This window comes from Culex pipiens, chromosome 2, assembly GCF_016801865.2.
Source record: "Culex pipiens pallens isolate TS chromosome 2, TS_CPP_V2, whole genome shotgun sequence".
NCBI lineage: Eukaryota > Metazoa > Arthropoda > Insecta > Diptera > Culicidae > Culex > Culex pipiens.
Window position 1 is genome coordinate 106,643,354 of NC_068938.1, and position 22,777 is coordinate 106,666,130.

Sequence of the window (22,777 nt, forward strand, 5' to 3'; positions counted from 1 at the left end):
TCTAGGTCACTTCCAGTAGTGCCGACAGGCCGGGGGTCGCGCCGCGAGTCTGGTGAAGAACTTCTCAACGGTTCAACGGGCTTCTTTTCGAAAACACTTGAGCTGAAGACGTGGACGTCGCGCAAAAAATGAGATGCACTTGTTCCACCCAAAACTAGCCACATTGTGTTGCCTTGAACTTGATTTCGGGACGGCCCAAAAGCTGGGAGCTGGCTTTCTTCTGCCGGAATTCTTGCCTCATTTTTCATCATCATGCTCGAAAGGTCCCGCGCCAAAGAAACCAGACACATCATCATTCCATCAGCCCCGTCGAAACCTGCAGCAGCGACCTCTAGAGGGTTGGGACTGGTTTTTCAACGTATTTCGGGGTCTCCTCTCCATTCAGGACGTCGTCGTCGTCGAGTCTTCGTCGTAGCGTTGTGTGTTGTTTTTATGATGATTACATGTTTTTCTCGTGCAGCAGTCCCTCGAGACACGGCGTGTGATGGCGTAACCTTCATAGCGCGGTGCATTCTCCCGAGCCACGGTGGTGCAGAAGCATACGCTGAAGTGGCTGCAGCATCCGTTCTTCAATTCCGTATACCTGGCCGGGGCATGTACGGATCTTCCGAGCGCAGGCTGCCACTTCCAGGGATGGCAGGGGTTCTCGAGAAAAGTTGGATATATAAATTTTTTTTTTTAAGTTATCGAGTGACTTGAATAAGTCATACATCAATTTGACTTTGTGGAGAAAAGTTACTTCATCATCTGTAGGCTGTTGTTGACTACCTCACATTTTTTTATGCAAAAATATATCAGTGTCAGTGTTTCCACATTTCCAGGACGATCAACTTCCTTCCACTTAGTTAACGGGTTATATCATCCAACCAAAAACTGTATTTCAATTACTCTGACGTGAACACATCTCAGACAGAGTAGCCATATTTTAGAAGATCATGACATGATTGTGAATTATGCTCAACAAAATTTAAAATAATCAATTTCTTAAAGATGAAAAAACAAAGAAATTTAGACCGTTGAAAATATGTTTGAAGTTTATGTCCCTCAACTATGACCAAAATCAAAGGCAAAAAAATTAAAAAAGTTTAAAAATTGAATTTACGAATTGCATTATACACCTGTCCAGTTGTTTTGCAATCATTAATTTCCAAAAAATCTAAGCATTGACGAAACTTTATTTTTTTTTTGGGTAAAAAAAAGTTTTTGCGGTGCTGTACATTGGAATTTCATCAAAATTCAAAATATTTTAATCCAGCCCAAACATGCTAAATATGATTGTCAATGCAGAAAATGCATTTTAAGATTGTTTTCAGTTGATTTGACTTTTATTTCCATTAAAATTTTGAAGTCTTTGAATTTTTTTGCCCCTTGGCTTTGCAGACCAATTTTGAATATTTGCAACGGCCTTTGCAAAGACTGGTGAAATTGCTGGAGAAAAATTAAAGTTGAATGAAAATAATATAAAACATATGCTAAGTATTTTCTGCAACTTTACACACTACGAAAAAACGTGTAATTTTGGGTCAAAATAGATGCACATAACTGGAGCATCAAATTAAACGTAATGTTACACGACTCAATCAATATCGATGGTCGTGTAAAACTACATTAATCGTAATGTTGGTGGGAAATCATTCTAATTGGAATCATAACATTCTTATTGGCCGACATAAAACGTGTTTATATTTTTTTAAATCAATACGTTTTTATTGCATCACTTCATAATTAATCACTAAATATTTACTAATGGTCCAAAATTGTCTTCCTTGTAGCTTTTCTACGATTTTCACCGAAATTGCTCCATTACCCTCCCAGCCTTTGTATTCCACGAGCAATCTTCCGGCATGCAATTTGTTCCGTGTTTGCCATCCCGCTGAAGATGGCCGGTTCGGTTCACTCCGGGAATATCTCATCTCAAACTCGAGTCTGCGATCAGCAGAGAAGCGAGTCAGACGTGCGTCCCTCACAAACCAAAAAAGTGCTTAAAAAGTGCAAAAATGCCTCACGGCAAGAAAAAGAGGCGGTCCTCACCAGCAGGATCGGCAGATTTGAAGAAGCTGAAGAATGCCGAAGCGCTACCTGCAAAGCCAGGCAGTTTGAGCAAGGACGCTCAAAAATTGTCTGGAAACCAGTTCGCTACCCTCCCCGTGGACGTGAGCGAGAAGGAAGAATTTGAACGACGGGAAAAGTTGCCACCCATTTTTGTGAAAACATCGTCATCGGATTCGGTGCGAAAGTGGCTGACCGGGTTTATCAAATCTGGTGCTTTACGAGCTTCCATTCGCTTGTGTGCTGATGGACTCAAAATTCTGCTACCTACCAGAAAGGATTACAACTACGTTCGGGATTTCCTGAACAACACAAAGATTGAATACTACAGCCATGACGATCCAGGTAAACGCCCCATGAAACAGGTCCTCCGTGGCCTGTACGACATGGATGTGAGTGTGCTGAAAGAAGAGCTCAAAACTCTTAAGTTGAACGTGATCGAAGTCTTCAAGATGACGAGACACAACAAGGACATCAAGTATCGTGATCAACTGTACCTGGTTCATCTCGAGAAAGGATCGACAACGCCGTCTGAGCTGAAAGCAGTTCGGGCAATTTTCAACATCATCGTGACTTGGGAACGTTATCGTCCAGTGCACCGTGACGTGACGCAGTGTTCGAACTGTTTGCAGTTTGGACATGGTGGAAGGAACTGTTTCATCAAGAGTCGTTGTGCAACCTGCGGAGGTGAGCACAAAACTCAAGCTTGCGAAACAATCAACGAGAACATTGAAGCCAAATGCTTCAATTGCGGCGGCGACCATTCGACCAAGAATCGAAGCTGCCCAAAACGAGCTGAGTTTGTGAAAATTCGGCAGCAAGCGACGACGAGGCACCAACCAAATCGTCGCAAAACACCACCAACTTACACGGACGTGGATTTTCCTGCTTTGGCGTCACCTGGAGCGGGATCTGTTCGAGTGGTTCCAAATCTGCAGCCATTGCCGTTGAATCAGCGGCAAAAAGTTGCAGAGAATACAACACCTCCTGGTTTCAGTCAGCAACCGAAGGAAAACCAACCAGCATCAACGGATGAAGGCAGTAGTGACCTGTTTTCACCACAAGAACTTCTGAACATTTTCATCGAAATGACAACAACACTGCGTGGTTGCAAAACTCGTGCGGAACAAGTAAGAACGCTTGGAGGATTTATCTTAAAATACAGTTCGTAGTTTACTCGTTCTGATGATTTTGAATATTTCAATGAATTTACTTTTTTAGTTTTAAGTTAGGATTAGTTGTTAAAGTGATTTTTTTTCTTTTTTACCCAAATGTATTCGATTCAATGCAAAAATGTAAAACAATTTGAAGTAAATAAATGAATGTGAACAGTTAATAAGAAAACGAAAAATATAACAAAGATGAAGAGCATGTAGCCATACCACTTAGAATGTAAATGAAATGTAATTATTATAAGAAAGTTCAATAAAGACATATTTAATTTCAAAAATTTTCATCTCAAACATTTTAAGAAAGCGTCCAGCCAGCTACATCGAAGCGGCTTGAACCGTATTTTGCCTCGCGTTCCATGATGTCCGCTACCTAAACAAATAAAAACGAAGTTGACTTTATAGCTGTCGGCCACCATTGCTAGTACCAACCACTAGTGTCTTCCTTTTATGCATGTACAAGGACTTCGCCGCCCTGGGCTCCTAAGTGTATGAAAGTATGGCACGGAGCGACGGCGCCGAATACCCATATTTACACAAAGGATTTTAGAGCGCCCGCCGCGGGATTCGAACCGGCGACCTCTGGATTGTGAATCCAGTGCGCGGTCCGATTGATCCACACGGGCGGGACGAACCTAAACAAAAACAAAACAGAAAATGACGAACAATATTTGCGATCTGTTTCACATCACCTTAATTTTTGTTATTTTTTCTTTATTGGAGGTGGACAAAAGCCCCCTCTAGCTGTGTCTAAGAAAGATTTAACGTACCTCTATCGGAAATGTGATTGCTTTTATCCACAACTGTAGCAGATTCCGATCAGTAAGGAGGAAAAATTGAACAAAATCTGGACACAAATTATATTCTCAGCGACGTAAACCCTGGCTGACGTTTTGACGTTTCCTCATTCTGACAAACGTGTAGCGGCCAAGGCGCGTGAAATCGGGTGTTATTTGATGTAACATTATATTAAATTTGACGCTCCAATTATGTGCATCAGATAAGGCGTAAAATTAGATTATATTTGATGTAATGTTGGGTTTCACGAGATGAAATAGAATACCAATAGGAATTTCATCGATTTACGTCAAAATAAACCTAATTTTACAGTGAAAATACGTTTACATGATTTAATAATAGGTTTTATCAAAGATTACGTCAAATGAAATATTCCAATTTTTTTAGTGTGAAGCATTATATTTTCAATGAGGTAATTCTCTACCAACTCACACGAAATCGGGAAAAGCTGTCGGCCACCAACCTCTTCGATTTGCGTGAAACTTTGTCCTAAGGGGTAACTTTTGTCCCTAATCACGAATCCGAGGTCCGTTTTTTGATATCTCGTGACGGAGGGGCGGTACGACCCCTTTTTTTTTGAGCATGCGAAAAAAGAGGTGTTTTTCAATAATTTACAGCCTGAAATGGTGATGAGATAGAAATTTGGTGTCAAAGGGACTTTTATGTAAAATTAGACGCCCGATTTGATGGTGTACTTCTCCCATTTTCTGTTACTCGACTGTAAAAATTTTTGGAACATGTTATTTTAAGGGAAATTTAATGTACTTTTCGAATCTTCATTGACCCAGAAGGGTCATTTTTTCATTTAGAACAAAATTTTTCATTTTAAAATTTCGTGTTTTTTCTAACTTTGCAGGGTTATTTTTTAGAGTGTTATAATGTTCTACAAAGTTGTAGAGCAGACAATTACAAAAAATTGATATGCAGTCATCCCTCGTATTCGGAACAGTTTACAGATCGGCCAATGTTCAGAAACTCATAGAAAATCGATAATTGAACTTAATGATCCGCTTTTACCTTCATTTGAAAGCTTTTCTTGTGATCTTTCGAATGCTGTATCGAGCAACTGTAAATTTTAACTTTCATATTAAGTTTTTGAAAAAAACCTTTGACCCTTGAAATCCACAAATTCGGAACACTTTTTTCTTACGGATGTAAACAAACTTTGGATCTCTCCAGGAGTACATATTTGTAACAAAATAATAATGGTAATGTTTTATGAATGGTCTGATAACTTTGATTGTAAAAATATCAGTTAAATTCAGGTGTTCCACAATTGTGAGAGGCACAATAACATCCCACAATCATGGAACGGGCAATTTGGAGGCAGAGTTTTGCTGCTCTTGATAAAATAGTCTTGAAATGAGGTTTGTTGTTCAAAAAGTACTACTTTCACTAGTGAAATAGCAAGAGAATGTCCAAATGAAGGTCCTAAAAATAGGAGGGTCGACAGAAAAGCCGCATTAGGCATGTTATTGACAAATTACCACAAAAATGTTCCGAATTTGTGGGTGTTCCGAATATGTTGGATGACTGTACAAACATGAGGGGTTTGCTCATAAGCAACACGAGTTATTGCAATTTTACGAAAACAAGTTTTGAAAAAGTTACTTTTTGCGTTTCTCTTTGTTTCGTAGTCCGTGTCTGTCGCAGGTGACGATGAACGGCCATCATCGACGACGACTAATCTATTTGTCTATGGTCGACTTTGGCCATATTTTAAACACATATCCCCTACTTTGTATGTCAAAATAAGTATGCAGTAATTTTTGTTCCACTGAAAAAACGAAACGAAGTTGACTTTTATAGCTTTCGGCCACCATTGCTAGTACCAACCACTAGTGTCTTCCTTTTAACTACAAGGACTTCGCCGCCCTGGTCTCCTAAGTTTTTGAGTACGGCACGGAGCGACGGCGCCGGATACCCATATTTACACATAGAATTTTAGAGCGCCCGCCGCGGAATTCGAACCAGCAACCTCTGGATTGTGAGTCCAGTGCGCGGTCCGATTGATCCACACGGGCGGGCGATGTTCCACTGAACACGAACAAAAATGTGCAGTAGATGGCTTAGTTTCTAACAATACTGTCCTCAGACAACGTCACCTAAGTAGAACTTATTGAACTTTTCTAGGTCGGATGAACTGGCGTAGAACCCCTGAAACATTGAACTTCTCCATCTCAGCAGCCAAACAACGACGCTCGTTCGTATATAAATTGGCTGTCAAGCGGAGGGAAAAAATGGCTTTGTTTTTCATTTCTTCGGGTTGTGGCATTGAAACCTGTCTCTTCGACTCACATTCCGTCTATACCTTCCTTCATAAAGCTACTCTGGAGGAATGAGACGAGCATATCGCGTAACACTCACGTAAAATCTGGAAGAACTTTTGAAAAGGGTATATTGATTTTACGACATTTCCAATACCTTCTCTAGAAAAACGGAACCGACGAACGAAATCACAACTTGGCGGCCTGGTTCACTTCCATTCAACCGTCCACGCAGCGTGGACTTGTGTACGTTGCGAGAGAGAGTGACAATAAAAATAAATTTTACCGAAAATTGGCCAAAATATGTGGTTGGCGAGCTTAACTTAATTTTGCTTTAACGGTCCCCCCTTGTTTGACCCGCAGCCCGGTTAGAACCCACTCGCGGGGTTCCGATGCAGAATAAATGAGGAAAATTAAATTTTAATTGCCTGATTTATTGTTTTCGGCAACGTTTTGCGGTCATAATTTACCCGGCCAAATCGGGGTCAATTGGGGCTGTGCGATTTTACTGGCGGAAATTTCGGCAGTTCGCTTTGGACACTAATTGAGACAAAATTGAAGTCGTGCTCAAGGCGTAAATTCTGGGTAAATGGTGAATGTCGTGGATGGGGTCCTTGGGCATATTGGCAGGAAATGATTGCTTTAAGAGTGGATTTTACCATTTTGGACCACCCTGAGTTTTGTATTTTAAGATTAAATATAACTGTTTGAGTCATGGTTCTGAACTACCTTGATCAATGTATTAACCTAATGCTCGCAGCTTATCGCCAAGTCCATCGACCCTTTCCAAATGGTAGCACATAAACGCTTTTAGTGGGCCCTTAAGTCCATCAATCGCTGATCGAATCGCTCAGCACGAGCCACTCTCGCGTGCTGAAGGACCTTAACCTGCTAGCGCGTATCATCGATCGGTCAGGACTTGATACACACATTTCTTCCAAAGCCCGAAAAACAAACAAAATCCGATGTAACGGTCAACCGGTTCCACAAAACCGATCGTTAAAACCGCTCAATCCATCCGTAGTTGTTGCCTCACGCAGAGGTAGACCTTAATAATTTAATGGTGGCTCTGTGGGTCCCCCCGCCGTGAAGATCTGGCCGGACAGATTTGAGGGCCCTCCTCAAGTCGAAGTGGTGCGTTGACGCACATTTCTTCAACCTGTTTCAGGAGAGTCTTTCTCCGCAACCTAGGAGTGGTCAATTTTCGAAAAAAAACCTGTTGTCCGAAACCCAACGGATAACAACCTCCCCAAATAACTCGCTGGACTCCCCAACGAGTGACCCCGCTGGGCAGGAGGCAGGGCCGAGAAAGTTGGACCGGCCTGGTATTAATTCTTGCCAAGAAGAAAGTCAAACTTGAGGGGGAAACTGCCCAAACTGTGTGACCTTTGAAGGCTGTCCAATTTGATTTCCCAAACAAATAAATGCTAAACAAAAAAACTTAACCAGTCGCCAGACATGTCTTTTCTCGTAGCAAAAAAAAAAAATGAGTCGCGCGCTTATCAGTCTGCGACTATCGAAGTTATGCACAAAATTAACTTGCCACCACCAACACCGCCGAAGCGGTCGATTGCATATTAATGCTCTCATTTGCATAAATTTATCAATTTATCAAATTGGCTATCACGAATTTTTCGGCACTGCTCCTTTCGCGCACGCGGACCATTTGGCGAAATTCGCGAACCGCTTTCAGGGTGTCTATTGGATTGGCGAGAAGGAATGGGTTCAACGGCCAGTTGATTGAAGTTTTAAGCGTGTAGTATCGGTTTGGATTTGGTTTTGCTTATTTTTTTTTTTAATTCGGTAATTTAGGATTTTCCGGTTGTAAAACTAAAACTTTTTTTTTCTTTTCTTTGCAGGTAATGACAACGATAAAATAGATATTCTAATACGTAAGTAATTTCCGGGATTTCCGGTCAAAAATATTTCACGGGAAATTTGAAAATTTCCCTGGAATTGCCGAAATTTCATTTTCTTAAATTTTTAGCCCATTTTTAAAATGACGGCAATAAAAACAAAAATCAAAAATTAAATGTGATTTTAATCAATTCAATTTATTGTTTAAGCTGAGTAAATCAGCTTGTCTAAGTTAAATCTAATTACGTTCAATCATTGCCTTAGTCCCTTTAAGCAACGGAACTCATAACATTCTAGAATGTAAAGAGTTCTTTATTCAAATGCATATTCAAACCATGAATTGGTTTAAAATATGTAATGTAATTGTAATAACTATGTCAATGTTAGCTTTTAAGATTTAAATGGAAAGTGAGTCGTATGAAAATCATACTTATGTAGCTACCCTAAACCTCCTCTTGCCATCAACCCTTCCAGAAATCCAACCTAAACTTTCAGCCATATATTTATGTAAATTACGAGCCACTAAAGTCCGCTATTTTTTACCCGCTCAGTCTGACTGAGTCAGTCCGACAGCCTCAGCGGGAGGCGTGTAGAGATTTACAGCAGCCCCCAAAAAGTATTGTAATGCCAGAGCCAAGCCATCGGCACCAGCTTGAAAGTCCGTCCTCCTCAACATAATCACAGCTTTCGGCCCCGGACGACTCGATTTCCCGTCACTCTCTCGAGACCCCTTCAAAACCGTCAAACCTGCTGTTTTTGCAGCCGCAACTGTTGGGCACAGGGTGTGCAAACAAGTATTTATTAAAATATCGTTAAAACAATTGAATTAATTAAATTTACATGTTTTTTTCTGGATCTGCTAATGATACGGTTGCTCGGTTGTCTCCGGGTTCGGTCGGTGGCGTTCACCTGTTTCCCCGCGGGAGGTTGTTCTCGACAGGGCAGGAAGTAGCGCTGTAATTGTGGGTTTTCACGTGACGAAGTCTGAAGTTTTCTGGAAAGGAGAAGGTTTTAAAAACAGAGAGAGAGCGATGAGAGATGTCAAGTCCCGAGTCACAATAATACGGTGCGCAGTTGTGAAAGAACTAATAACTGGTTGGGAGGTTCAAGCGATAAGAAAGGTCGTTTTTTTTTACGAGAGGGCATGTTTTTGATGAAAACAGAACCTCAAACTGCGCAACGCCAATGTCAACGGATCTGGCGGTACCATGATTAGCGCAGCATTAGTTGGCAGGCAAATGTGGCAAGTCATGGCGATCTTCGGCCCGCTAAGCCGCTGCGGACACAAATGGGAAAGCGAAGAAAGTTCAATTAGGCTCGGCGGCGGTGGCCTTATACGAGTTGATAGCAGTCGATGGGGAAGAGGTCCGACCACATACCGCTATCTCTGTTTGACTAAGCTCGTTGGCGGCTAAGGCTTAGTTCAGATGAGCAGCTGGTTTGAGGGGTTGGATAGTTGGAGGGAGAGAAGGTTAGGTGCAGGGATAAGTGTGCCAACCGGAAGGGGGAATTTGACCCCTGCTGATGTGGACGATAGGATCTTGAATCGCTTGGAAGGTTTTCTGTTTCCAAGAAGGTGCGTAGCATTTATTTGCTTGATTGGTTAGAAATGAGAGAATTAATCAATTACTTCGGGCAGGTTATGGCGGTCGATCATTAGAAGAACCTTATAGGAGGTACTTGCCTACCTTTTGTTTGTATCGGTGGTAGATTCGCAGATCTTAACTCCAAGCTATCCTTGGATGACCCAGGTCATGTTCTACCATACTCACTTAAGCTTTGCGGGTTTGATCAGAGCTAACCTCTTGCTTGTTTCGGTTGTAGATTCGTAGATTGAAACTCCAGTCAGTTCTTGGATGACCCAGGACATCCCAACACATTGAAAAAGTATTCTGTCATACTCACATAAGCTTTGAGGGTTTGATCCAGGGTCAAGAACCACCTACCTCTTGCTTGTTACGGCGGTAGATTCGTAGATCTTAACTCCAGGGAGCCTTTGGATGACCCAGGACGTCATAACACAATTGCAAAGTAGTCTACCATACTCACTGTAACATAGCGGGTATGATCCCGGATCAAGAATCACCAATTTCTTGCTTATTACGGCGGTGGACTCGCAGATTTTAACTACATGTGGTCCTTGGATGACCCAAGAGGTCACAATACATTAGCAAAGTAGCCTACCGTACTTACTGAAGTTTTGCGGGTATGATCCGAGATCAAGAACCTCCGACCTCTTGCTTGTTACGGCGGTAGACTTGCAGATCTTTACTCTAGGGAGTCTTTGGATGATCCAGGACGTCACAATACAATTGCATAGTAGTCTACCATACTCACTGTAGTTTAGCGGGTATGATCCAGGGTCAAGAAACACCAACCTCTTGCTTGTTAAGGCGGTAGAATCGCAGATCTTAACTCTAGGGAGTCCTTGGATGACCCAGGACATCCCAACACATTGAAAAAGTATTCTGTCATACTCACATAAGCTTTGAGGGTTTGATCCAGGGTCAAGAACCACCTACCTTTTGCTTGTTACGGCGGTAGATTCGTAGATCTTAACTCCAGGGAGCCTTTGGATGACCCAGGACGTCATAACACAATTGCAAAGTAGTCTACCATACTCACTGTAACATAGCCGGTATGATCCCGGATCAAGAATCACCAATTTCTTGCTTGTTACGGCGGTGGACTCGCAGATTTTAACTACATGTGGTCCTTGGATGACCCAAGAGGTCACAATACATTAGCAAAGTAGCCTACCGTACTTACTGAAGTTTTGCGGGTATGATCCGAGATCAAGAACCACCGACCTCTTGCTTGTTACGGCGGTAGACTTGCAGATCTTTACTCTAGGGAGTCTTTGGATGACCCAGGACGTCACAATACAATTGCATAGTAGTCTACCATACTCACTGTAGTTTAGCGGGTATGATCCAGGGTCAAGAAACACCAACCTCTTGCTTGTTAAGGCGGTAGAATCGCAGAACTTAACTCCAGGGAGACCTTGGATGACCATAGACATCCCAACACATCAGCAAAATAGTCTACCGTACTCACTGAAGCTTTGCGGATATGATCCAGGGTCAGGAACCACCGATCTCTTGCTTGTTACGGCGGTAGACTTAAAGATCTTAACTCTATGTGGTCCTTAGATGACACAGAACATGACCCCAGACATCCCAGCACATAAGAAAAGTGGCCTAACGTGCTCACTAAAGCTTTACGGGTTTGATGCGGGGTCGAAAATCGACGACCTACAATAAAGTGGCGTTCAAAAACAGATTCCCCAAATCAACCCCCATTTCCCAAAGCGATCAACAGTATCGACCTTTGCTCGAAATTCGACACCTTTCGAGAGATACCTGCGCGTCAAGCTGCGAACCAGCTAGAAATAAAGACCTCCCCCCGACCAGTGCGAAAAGAAATCCGAACACACACACAAAACCCCAAAACCTGATCGGGGCCCCATCAACGCGGTCCGCTGGAATTTTGATGAGACCCGGGTGTGGGACAGACTATAAACGCGCGGCTAGAGTTAATTGGGATGAAATGGTCCACTTGTAGACCCGCCCTAGCCCGGCTTGTATTCGAGTTCTTCAAGCTCCAATTATTCGCATTTTGGGATCCCTCCCTCTTCATCTGATTGATTTCGCTGAACCGCTTGGGCCAACTTTCACCCCGATCTGTTGCGTAGGACACGGGTAGGTAGTTTGACGTATAGAAAAGTGGTTCAAATGTTGGACCCGCGGGTCTCTATATCATTAATCTTGCCAGAAGTGGCAGCCTCAATCGTGGTTGGCACTTGATTGAAGGATCTGCTCCCCAGAATCGATCGCGGTGCAGATTACTACCGGTTGAGCGGACTCGAGCATAGCTCGGAGATTCTTGCATGGGGTCCGAACGCACGAGACAGCTCGGCATACCGAACCTGCTTATCGTGGATCTTCAGCGCAAAAAGATCGCATAGCGATGCACGCCACGTTGAAGTTCGCGCCGCGGAGATCGGGCGAGATGATCAGTGCATTCCGATGGAACGTCAACGCACAAGATGACCAATCGCCGTTGACAGCGTCCGACCCAGCACCAGGTGATAGCCAAGTATGTGCAGAGTTGTTAATAGGAATTTGCAGCGTGCGCTATCGCGATCGCGAGTCCGATGGACCAACCAACCAAGCGTGAGAGAATTCAATCTGATCCTCGGGATATCTCGGAGCTTCTTCGTACACGCTCCAAATTGCTGCGCGCAATTACCGCGTCTTTTGAAGATCTCCCCCCGAATGTGCGTCACTAACGCTCAAAAGGTCGAACCTTTTGGTCTTCAAACGGTTCAACGCGCACGCACGCTGAACCTCGGTAATCGCGCATCTTTCCGCTGTACCGTCCTCCGGGGTCATAAAGCGAGAGAAATTTACCACTTCTTGCCCTCGACTACCCTGGTTTGACCCCCACAGCCTGAGCGCAAGTGAATCTATAAACACAAATCATGTACCACGGCTCCGTTTGCGCGAGGAGGCCCAAAACAAACCGTAAGAGGTCTTCGTGACGAGGGTCGATACCGTCGGACGTACGATGCCCATTACCGCACCTCATTTCCATTCGATGCGCTATCGAACGCACGGGTCTTCCTTCTTGTTGGGTTGTGAAGTTACGGGAGAGGTGGCTCCTCGCCATCTCGGCATCTCTGGTGAAGCCGCGGCGGTCATGGACCAACGGAGAAGGTTCTCAGCTCTTAAGAGGTGGTGGTCTTGAAGATTATCTGGGGAGAGTGGTGAGTTCAGGGTAGTGCGTTCTCAGGGTTCATGAACTTACTGTTTTGAAATTCGTAAAAAGGCAAAAGGTTCTCTAAGAACTTCAAGGAGTACAAGTAAATAATACAAGTTATTCTTTACCATAATTTCGCTGCCGGCCATCGGATATTGGATTGGAAGCACACAGACACAACACATTAGTCTTCTAATGACCAATTTAAACTATACCCTCGGGAAACAACCTTAGCGTAAGAATCACACCAGCAATTCTTAACCTATCGCCAAAATGTGACCCACTACCGGTTATCCAACGGGCCCAGCCCAAATCCCTCGTAGACCACAATGACAACACTTGTCACAACCCGCCGTCCAAAAACCTTGCTCAACCCCTCAGGGGCTCCCACCGTAGATCCAGCACCAAACCTTCGCCTGACTTGACCTGACCTGTTGCTGAGTCGCGCAGAAGGATTTGAGCCCCGAGGCATCAACTTGTGTCTCTGACGGCGGCCAGTTTTGACATGTGAAACAAGCTTTCCAATTCGTAATTTATGCCACCTTTTTTTTCCCGGACCAGGTGAGGCCCATTTGGTGGAGGTCCCTCTCTACGACCCGACCCGGACTTGGCGCGGCTTTTGTTGAGCTTTCCTCGACTAATTCGGATTTGTTGTGGCCCCCCGTCCGCTCTTCGGGAACAATGGAATTAGCGCGGGTTGGTTCGGCGGGGGGAAGTTCGTAACGGCTTCGTCTTCGACGACTGTGGTCTGAGTTTGGGTCTTTGCTTCTCTGCCTCCCCCTTGGGGAGCTATTAATAATGCTCTAAAGCTTTCAATAATTATATGGGGCGCTTTGCAGCACGACGAGGGGAGGTGAAGAAATTGGCGATTGTTTTTGGAAGATTTTCTTGTTGTTTCTTTCTTTCGAATCTCGAAAAGAATTCTGATTTGCCCCTGGCGGTGACGGTGAAGGTTCAGAACCAGGGCTTGCATGCCCCGGCCAAGTGCTTATTTTTGGGCCTCCCATTCATTCATTCCCAGTTATGCTGCATTATGTTCGGTGTAATTTAAGCCACACGAGAGCAGATCAGCAGCGCGGCGACGACGACGATGAGGATAATTGCCCCGTTCTTTCATTATCCTCGATTAAATGTCTCATTTTGGCGTGTGTGGATAATGGGGCAAAGTGGGGATGACGGGGCTCATCCGGTTTAGTAAAGTTGACGAGGAGTTATGCTGCTTCTTGGCAATGAACTCGGTAATGTGATATTAATTGTGCTTTGATGTCAAGATTATAAATGCAAAGTTCTGGGGACAAATCAAATAATTACATACGTTTAACAATAACAACATTAAAACACGCGCAAAATACTTTCCCAGGTTTTTCTTGTCTATACAGCAATTCCATTTGAGAAGAGCATAAACCGAAAAAAAAGTTCTTCGATCCGGCTCAACATTTTTCTGGGTGTTCCATGGCCAAAATAATTAGACTCGTATTTTTTTATTGGCCATTAGAGGGGGATCTTTAAAAAAACACTTTTTGTAAATTTTCGCAAAAACCATTTATTTAAATCATAACTCTACGCCATTTAAACCCATTTTAGTTGTCTTGGACGCAAATGAAAGGTGATACGTTGTTCTTCTAAGAAACGGTGTCTGGACCAAGTTGCTTATGTATAAAAATATTTTTATACGATATATAACATGATGATTAGGGTGGTTCACGGATATATGAAAATGACAAAAATGTTCAATTTCGTTTGCATCAACCGGAATTTTAAAGTACTATGACCCCAGAAGCTAGCCTAAAAAATTTGAGCTTACATGGTTAAGGTTTAGTTGCTACAGTTTTGATCGGAAGTTAGAATGGAATTTCAATAAAATTAATTGATTTATTTTTAACTTTTAACTCTTCTTCTAGAAAGTTTTCCTCAACCCGATAAAATAGTATCATCTAAGAGATTTCTTGTAGGGTTTGATCCGGGGAAAAACTTTGTAGAACATCTCAGAGCGCTAGGAATTGATTCCAAAAAGATACAGGTAAATTTTTTGAGCATGTTTTGAATTTTTGCCGAAAAAAGTAAACTCCTAAAAACATCCTGAATCTTTTCGGGATCAATTCCCAGCACATTGCGATGTTTTACAAAGTTGTTCCCCGGATCGAAACCTATTAGAAACATAAAAATATGAAAATTTGAAAGGGTTTTGGGAAATGTTCTATAAGAAGATGTAAAAAGTTACAATTCTCCATAGATTAATGTTTCATACTAACTTCAGATCAAAACTGGAGCAACTAAACCATAACCAAATAAGCTCAATTTTTAGGCTAGCTTTTGGGGTCCTAGGACTTTAAAATTCTGGAACCACGGTAATGATGATATTTGGTACGATTTTTTTTCAGGATATATGCGAAAACACATTTTTATTCATAACTTTTGAACTACTAATCGAAACTCAAATATAGTTGAAACTCAATCTATGGGACCCTATACTGAGTCAAATGCAACCGATTTGGTCTAAATCGGTTCAGCCAGTGCTGAGAAAACTGAGTGACAATTTTGGTAACACACAGACACACAGCCAGACAGACATTTGTTCAGTTTTCGATTCTGAGTCGATAGGTATACATGAAGGTGGGTCTACGAGCTTTATGTGGAAAGTTAATTTTTAGAGTAGGATTATAGCTTTTCTTCAGTGAGGAAGGCAAAAATGAAATAACATGCCATGCTGTCAATTTTTGAATGAAAAAGAGTTTCAAAATGCATTTTACACTAGTTCAGTTGTTTTGCAATCATTAGTTTTCAAAAAAAAAAATGATTTGATGAAAACTAGAACTTAAGCGAAAAAAACTTTTTGCGGTACTGTACATCGATAATTTTTTAAAATTCAATAGGTTTTTGAATAAACCTAAACATGCTAAAAATGATTCTATTCTCAAGGAATGCATTTGAAATTGATTTCAACTGATGATTTTATTTTATTTTTTTTTTGTGCAGGTTTCATTACTTTATAACAGAATATTTATTTATGTATTTATTTATTTAATTATTTTGGTATGCTAATATAGACTAAAACACTTACATAACTATACAGCAATTCCCCACGAAAACAGCATGATTCGAAAAAAAGTTCTCCGATCGAGCTCAACATTTTTCTGGGGGATCCTTGGCCGAAATAATTAGACCCGTATTTTTTTGTTTGGCCATTAGGGTGACCTACGCCGTGTTAGGGTGGTTCGAAAAATGGCAATTTTCGTCGATTTTCGCAAAAACCACTTTTTTCAAAAAATCATATCTCCGCGCCATTTCATCCGATTTTAGCTGTCCTAGACGCAAAAGAAAGGTGATTAGTTTGGCTATTTGGAAAAAATAGTAAGAAGTTTCAAAAATCTAGCTTAACATTTGAAAAGATTGAATGAAAACATAAAATGCTGTTTTGAAGGTCTCGGGACCAAAGAGCCTATGTCTGAAAATATTTTTATAGGATTCCTCGAATAATTTCACATAACGTATAAAAAAATAGTGAAGTTATGTTTTCGATACTCTGAGATACGATTTTTTGAAAATAAAAACTGGGTTTTTCGACGCGCCACGCGAAAAATTGGAAAATGACGAAAACGGGAAAAAACCGCCTTTTTCCACTAAAATTTTCGTAATTAAAAGACGCAACTTTTGGTACCATAACATCTATAGGTCATCGCTGAAATTTTAATGTTATCGCAGTTTTAGTGAAAAAGTCGATTTTTTCCCGTTTTCGTCATTTTTCCATTTTTGCGCGTGGCGCGTCGAAAAATCCAGTTTTTATTTTCAAAAAATCGTATCTCAGAGTATCGAAAACATAACTTCACCAATGGCTACGTAAAGAAATGGCTGACAACAAAGATTCGTTATTCAATTTGTGATAAGGAACCATCCATAAACCACGTGGACACCTTGGGAGAGGTGGGTTCAGCGATTGTTCACGCTTCATACAAAAAAGATTTGTTTTGTATGGAAATTGTCCACGAGGGGGGGGGGGGAAGGGAGGGGGTTCTTAGATTTCAAAAAAGTGTCCACGTCGAGGTTCACGTGGTTTATGGATGGTTCCTAATGTGTAGAAGATCAAAAGTTAATACAAAAAAAACTGGCAAAACTGTAGCGATTTTTGTGGTGTGCCTTTTAAAAGTCCAGTTTTACGATAATGCCCCGCCACGCTACATTTTCAATTCAGAAGAAGCGCAGTTAAAATATTGATGATTTCAAAATCATCTTCTCTTTTGTCACTGAGCAATTCCAGCCCAAAACAGGAATTTTTTAGGTACTTTTTTCTCGACCCTCTCCGATTTCAATGAAACTTTGTAGACATGTTATCCTACGCTTATATAAGCCATTTTTGTGTATATGGAGCCAGTTACACTCGATAATGACATTTGAGAAGGGCGTAAGTGTTTGAAATATTTTTGTAATTCGGAATTTAAAAATGTTTGTATCTCGAAGCCGTTGCATTGTATCAAAAAGTGGTCAAAGACAAACTTGTAGGAAATTTGACGGGCTTTTCGAAAAAAATACACTGAAACAAAAAAACACTCCACTTTTATGAGATTTTTTGATTTTTAAGTTTAAAAGTCAAATTTGAGGGTGAGCCCACGATTTTTTTTCGCTCAAATTTTTTGTGAAAATAGCCTAAGATGTTACAAAAAGACTCACGAAAAATGCAGGATGGAGCAACTCACCTAAAAAAATACAAAAATCATTTACTGAAACTGTTTTTTTCAAAAGTGCTCTAAACATCAAAATTTTCAAAATCCGAACACGAGAGTCGATTCTCCAGACAATTTTACATAAAAGTCTCCATATTGACCATTGTCCTAAGTCCAATCCTTGTGAAGTTACAGCGGTTTTAAAAATAAAAATGTTGAAAAAATAGGTTTTTTGATGGTTTTTCGCAATTTCTATATGACAGACTTGATTTTTCAGTCTCGAAAATATTTTTACCGGAAAGCTCGTCCAATTTCCCATAAGTTTGTCTTTGACCACATTTCAATTGGATGTATGGGCTTACAGATATAAGCTAATTTACTATCCAGGTTACTATACTACACTGAAAAAATATTATGTTTTCAGTTATGAGCAATGTAATTAGCTTATATCTGTAAGCCCATACATCCAATTGAAATGTGGTCAAAGACAAACTTATGGGAAATTGGACGAGCTTTCCGGTAAAAATATTTTCGAGACTGAAAAATCAAGTCTGTCATATAGAAATTGCGAAAAACCATCAAAAAACCTATTTTTTCAACATTTTTATTTTTAAAACCGCTGTAACTTCACAAGGATTGGACTTAGGACAATGGTCAATATGGAGACTTTTATGTAAAACTGTCTGGAGAATCGACTCACGTTTTCGGATTTTGAAAATTTTGATGTTTAGAGCACTTTTGAAAAAAACAGTTTCAGTAAATGATTTTAGTATTTTTTCAGGTGAGTTGCTCCATCCTGCATTTTTCATGAGTCTTTTTGTAACATCTTAGGCTATTTTCACAAAAAATTTGAGCGAAAAAAAATCGTGGGCTCACCCTCAAATTTGACTTTTAAACTTAAAAATCAAAAAATCTCATAAAAGTGGAGTGTTTTTTTGTTTCAGTGTATTTTTTTCGAAAAGCCCGTCAAATTTCCTACAAGTTTGTCTTTGACCACTTTTTGATACGATGCAACGGCTTCGAGATACAGACATTTTTAAATTCCGAATTACAAAAATATTTAAAACACTTACACCCTTCCAAATGCCATTATCGAGTGGAACTGGCTCCATATACACAAAAATGTCTTATATAAGCATAGGATAACATGTCTACAAAGTTTCATTGGAATCGGAGATGGTCGGGTACAACCGATTCCCTATTTGACATGGAATTGCTCCACTACTGATAACTGAAGTTAAACATATTCGGACTCCTTAATTGAAGTCACGGATTATTTCAGTGTCAACCCACATCTACCCTTTATCTCACATTCGTTTTCTCTTTTCCCAAACTTGTCATAAAGAATTATCTGCTCCCATTACCCCTCATGCAAAAAAATCCCTCGACCAACTAAGGAAGAAGGGATTTAAAAAATTAACCCCCCATTTCACGTGCTCCTCACGTAAATTCGTTCCAATTCGCCTGGCATCGTTCGCCGGTTGACGTCCAGAACTCAGCCTCCTTCAGTGTGGCGAACTCAGGCCACTTGCTGGGCCCAGTAAATAAAACATACACACGCAGATAATTACCAGGTGCCGCGACATCCCAGGCCCCGGCAATTACGCCGATGTTCGCGACGCTGACGTTGATCTTAATCTTATTATATCATTAAAATTCTCAAATAACACCATCGGCGATGACGGCGGGACGGGCCGGAATGTTACGTTCCGTTTTCGGGTTCGAGCTGTCCTCGGGAGCTTTCCCGCGCAAATTGGAAAGGATTTCATCTCCGTCAAACTGTCTCATCTGCCCGTAAGAGAGAAAAAAACACACCACGTCAACAGGTTGGGACAGGTTTCCCGGTCGTCGTGAGTGACACATTTTCGACGCCGCGGTGAAAACAAAAACAAAATAATAAACAACCCAAAGCTGGGAGGCAGCGGTCCCTTTTCGGTTTCGGTTTCGGGTCTCCCCCCTCCCGGAGGCCAAAAACCAAGCCACTTTCCCGTTATAATAATCACATCGTTTGGTCCGGAAGGTGCCCTCGGGGAGGACCTCAAAATCCTCTCTCGCGCTCTCAAGTGGACCAGTCATAGGTGGGATTGGCAAAAATTACGAAATAATTGTTGAGGGGCCGCCGCCAAAGTCGGTGTTTTGGTTTTTGGGATTCCTTTTTTGGGGTGGCCCAGCAAGCGACGAACCTGTCCCACGGTGATATCATATGATTGGGAGGCAGCCCTAAAATGCTAGCTTTGTGCGCTGGCTGGCTGGCTTTTCGAGGTCAAACAAAATTGATGCTTTGAGGGATTCCTTGGGCGAAGGAACACGAACGCGGAGAGGACAGGTTCTTTTGTGAAAGTGGCACTTTTCCTGGCTGGCTGGCGGGGAATGCTCATTGAAGGGTGCAGTATTGATCGAGGGGCTGAGAAAATTATAGTTATTAGGTGAATGTTTTATTAATTTATAAAAAGTAAAATATGCTTCGCACATGATAATCGTGAGCGGGAACTGTAATTTGATTAAAGAGCATTGCCTTTTTGTGCATTTAATATGTTATTGAACAATAATGCATAATTTTACGATATAACAGCATTTACTGGTGAGGAGGGTCAACAAACAAATTAACATTCTGTAAAGCAATGCATATCACTCGAATTGTTATTTTAAACAAAAATTGACGGATGAATGTTTTGATCAATTAATCTGAGCTATCAATCTTTTCCAAGTTTAAGGTTTTTGATAAAAAATTAAAATGAACTTGTTGAACAAATCAAAAAGATTTCATGCAAAATTTAGTTTGGTTTGACAACCATACCTCAAAAACAACGGTTTGTTGTGAAATATAGTTTGTGTTTTAAGGGGTTACATACATGTAAATCGGCAAAAATGTCAGAGGTTGATTTGAGCACAAACATAAACTTTTTTTTAAATCTGTTTTCAGGACATTAAAATATACATTTTCAACTATTAACAAAATAAATTTGAAGACATTTGGTTGTATCATTGCCGAGATATAGCTATATTAAGTCAGCAGTTTCAAAAAACGGGTGCCACGATATCTCAACATTGCCTTGACCAAATCGGCTCAAAATGTTGGTGAAGACTCGTTAAACCGGTCCCGTGTGCATGACGAAGGCCGATTTTCAAAAAGTTTATTTTTAAAAAAGATAAACATATTTTTCTGTTTTTCATATAAAAAAATCGAATGTTTTTGAATTTTGTATTTTTCAAAAATGCATAATTTTAAAATTGGGCTTCGTCATGCACACGGGATATGTCTTGAAAGTCTTCACCCCAAATTTCAGCCAATTTGGTCTATCCCATCTTGAGATATCGTGGCACCCGTAAATCAACTCGGTGTCTCGGTGTTCAGAGAAAAACGCTCATAAAGTTTGACAGTTCGCTTTGCGCATGGCAAAATGTTCAGCTTAAATCGTCTGTAGGGTAGAGTAGTCATCAATGAGACACGGGGAACAATGATAAAATGGCTCTCACAAGTCGTATTTTCAACCAATCAGGCTCATATTTGGGGGAAAGGTGTGTCTACTAGATACACGTCTGCCATAATAGTGGCTTTGGTTATGGACGCTCCCTTGGAAAGTTATTCAAACATGTTTGATTCTGGGGTGTAAAAGTAAATTATGGACAAAAATTACTTTTTCGCTCGAAGGCTGCCATTAACACCAACACTAATATTTCTTCAAATTTCTTTCGACGTTCCATAGGGATTGAGTTGGGCTACAATGTCCTTTCATTAGGTTTGACCAGAATTAAGAAGTTACCCATAATCCAGGGCTATCTCATTGTTCCCCACTTATTTCAGCTTATGGGTAACAATGAGACACTTTCATTTTTCTTCATTAAACTTTTCAAAATCTATGGAAATCTTTCAAAACATGAATTAAAAGTGATTTTTGGCATATTTATAGAGTTTTAACTTCATTTAACCAAAAATACAAAGTTATTTGGTATGAATATATGGATTTAACAAAATTTTAATACTTTTAAGTATAACTTTTGTTAACTGAAGTTTCATGTTGGCAAAATTGCTCTAAAATGTTCAAAGCAAGTTACTTGCAATGGAACAATACAAAAACATGATGATTTACTAGAAAAATCTTGATTTTCGTAGTGTGTCTCATTGTTCCCCAGCTGTCTCATTGTTCCTGCCAAGTGCGTCTACAATGAGACAGTTGAATAACTCTGGCTGTAGATGTCGGATCGATCTCATATTTTGGTCAATATTAGAACACATTAAACGAAAGAAAATGCAACAGAAAGCTCATTAAAACATGCTGATGAAAAAATTAGAAAAATCGTTGAATGTTGAAAACCAAAAGTGTCTCGTTGATGACTACCTTACCCTAACTTACTTTAATCATAAAATATCTTCATGAAACTTTCAGGAGTGATTGAAATCAACTTTTAAGTGGATTTAATAATTTTTCTGTAATATGAAATTTTGTGATTTTCTACATGTATGTAACCTCTTAAGTAGAAAACATTGACATTTAAAAAAGTCATACAAAATTTACGTTCTGAATTTAAGTATAAAATATATTGCAAAAAGAAAGAAATCAGCAATTTATTCCCTCAACTGTAATATTATGAAAATCTAAATCGAAATATCACTTCATTTAACGCCAATATTTTACAGCATTTCATATTTTTGAATTAAAACCTCTACACTAAACCCTGTCTCTAGACAAGCTTCGAACTAAAAAAAATCGTCAAAAATCAATATTCAAACCAACTTTTGGACTTCAAAAAGTAATGAAAAGTAGAATTTATTTCCAAAGTTCCAAAATCCGCAAATCACGGTAAAAGAGGTTTTTTTATATATAAATTCGAATTTGCAATCAAAAAGCACTTTACAATACTTTTTGCACTTTTTTCAAGTTTTAGTCACATTCAGGTAAATTTTCTCGAATAAATGCAAATTTTCAAATTTCAAACATTTTTTCTTCACAGACATTAATGATTGGACCAATATTTGCTGAGATTCGCATATGAAATAAAACAAAAAGAAAAAAATGCAGTTTTTGAGTAAATATCGTCAAATTGTTGATTCAAATACTGATATCTCAGAAACTAATGGTCCATAACATTACAAAAGTAATAATATCTAGCCCTACATTTCAAAGGTTCTAAAATGCTTAATTTTGACCTTTTTAAAAGTTCTACTGAAACAATAACAATCCAACAATTTTCCAACAAGTCTTCATGTCTTAGTGTA

The 22,777-nt window shown here is 40.3% G+C and overlaps 1 protein-coding gene across 1 annotated transcript in view; it reads left to right on the top strand.

Annotated features, from left to right (window-relative positions):
• LOC120414734 (myosin-I heavy chain) overlaps positions 1-22,777 on the top strand; it is a 107,908-nt gene that overhangs the window by 31,143 nt on the left and 53,988 nt on the right. The window lies entirely within an intron of this gene.